At 43.3% G+C, this 2,203-nt stretch overlaps 1 pseudogene; it reads right to left on the bottom strand.

Annotated features, from left to right (window-relative positions):
* Positions 1-1,375: 1,375 nt before the first annotated feature.
* On the bottom strand, positions 1,376-1,746 carry LOC102489115 (proteasome assembly chaperone 3 pseudogene; annotated as a pseudogene).
* Positions 1,747-2,203: the final 457 nt, after the last annotated feature.

The following is a 2,203-nucleotide window of genomic DNA, read 5'->3' as shown; positions in this document are numbered from 1 at the left end:
TATTGTAGTAGTCATCAATGTTGTCATTATTTACTCTCGACTCATTTTGCATTTCTATATAAAAGGATAAAATATAGCTGATTACTTTCCCACATAGTATTTATCAGCTATCTTGAAAAAAAGATTGCAATAGTAAAATTTATTCCTTATTTAGCAATTAAGACAAGCTTTGCGATAACTACCAACAGAATATTTTTTTTCTTTAATAAGAGATTAAAAATCCTGTTCTTGGCACCAGCAGATGGCATAGCAGTTATATCACTGGGCTCCCACATGGCCAACCACAGTTTAGGCCCAAATCTAGTGGCTTGAAACTCACACCTGGCACGTGTATGTGTGTGCCCAAGATCCTGAGAGGAGAATGGAGGGAAACCCCCTGAGGGGTGATTTCTTACTTTCCCACTCACTGTCTCTGACTCTGTCTCTCTCTTCAGTGAGTGCACGTACTCTAAGGCAAAACCTCCCCAAAAAGAAAAAATAAATAAATAAAAATTCTGTTCTTTTCATTTCTAATTAATGTAGGTAGAGATACAAGATAGACAATGTTTACCATATCTCCAATCAAATAAGACACTACTTGTACAGCTAACTCACATTCTTTATTTTGTGTGAGAAATTCTTGAAGAAACAATCCGGATATTTGCAGATTTTAAGAGTGCTTTGATTCAAACTCAATAGCTCTTGAATGAAAATGAGAAAGAGTTAAATTTCTGGATAGCATGGATACATAAAATGTATTAACTCTTATTTTCCCATAAGCAGTAAACACAATTTTTTTAGATACACATTTATTTTTAATAACAAAGAAATTTCCTCCCAGAATTTGTCCTGCACATTGAGGGCCATGAGTCATGTCTGCTGACTCATTCTTTCAATTCTTAGCTATTTGGACTCTAGTAAGAACCATTAATAACTTCCTCAAGACACACTTTTCTTCCTTTCATGTGTGGGTGAGTTGAGTAACGAAAGTAAGAGTCTGCCTACGACATGATTTTTTTTTTCTGGTTTCAAGAGGTGAAGCCTGGGACCAGCAGTTAACGTAATGGCTATGTTGCTGAACTCCCATGTAGTCAACCGCGGTTTGAGCCCTAGACCCGGTGGCTTAAATTCACTCGGGGGCATGTGCATGCGTGCCCAAGATCCCGAGAGGAGAATGTAAGAGTAGGGATTCCGGTGTGGTCAATCCCCCTGAGCGTTGATTTCTTGCTTTCTGGTCTGTTTTTCTGGTGAGTGCACGTGCCCGATAGCAAAAATCCTCTACAAAAAAAAAAAAAAAGAGGTGAAGCCTGAGTCTCTTCCTCCTTGTATGATGAAAGGAGGTCTTCTAGTCCTTGTGGGGATGTCCCGATTTCTACTCGATCCTGCAGAATTCACGTCACCACACCTGGCTAACCTAAATCACCTCCTTCAACGCTTTCACCCCCTCCATGCTTTTGTCCTTCACAGCCACAGCTAGGAGATCAGTTCGATTTCCAGCTTATTGAGACACAAATCTCCTAGGTTCCTTGCAAAGATGTGGATAAGAGGCTCATCCTGACCCAGAAGGACTTCTGTGGTGAGCATCAGTCTACTGATGTTGCTGGCCATGTTGCTGGGCTCCAGGGAGACCAGAGTATCCATCTTCCCAACTCCGTCACTACCACCAAGATATGACTGCTAAAGACTGTGCAGACCACTTGGGTGAGCACCTCGCAAACACACCATCACAGTCTTCTGTTTCCATATCCCCAATGGCTTGCCTTCCATCACTGTCTCTTCTATGGCAACCGTGCAGGAAGTGGCTCTGTGTTAGCGACTGCAGGCTGGAGCTTCCTGTTTCAGGGCTTACAGCTCCTTTACCCTGAGCAACTGAGTTTCAGTCTTTGGGAGGTCCCAGGGGAGCCTTTGTGCAGGTGTTTCAGGAAAGGACGCTGCAGCTGTAACTCTGGCTTGGGCCTTTCAACTCAGTCCTTAATGTGGGGACCTTCAGTATCTCTAGAGGAGTTCTCAGGAACCTGCCTCATGGTACGGAATCCTGACAGCTCTGGCTGCCTCCACCAACAGTAACAGCCCGAGATCCCTGCTAGGGCAGGCTTGCCCCCTACTGGGCTGTTCACTAGGACCCAGCATGGAACGAAGGGTTTCATTAATCCCAACAACTCCATTAAGTAAAAACAGTATGTCTTCCTTTTACAGGCAGGATGTTAGTGGAGAGATCACCCAA

Source organism: Tupaia chinensis, unplaced genomic scaffold (genome assembly GCF_000334495.1).
Source record: "Tupaia chinensis unplaced genomic scaffold, TupChi_1.0 Scaffold000414_1, whole genome shotgun sequence".
Lineage (NCBI taxonomy): Eukaryota > Metazoa > Chordata > Mammalia > Scandentia > Tupaiidae > Tupaia > Tupaia belangeri.
This window is presented reverse-complemented; position numbering and strand designations above follow the sequence as displayed.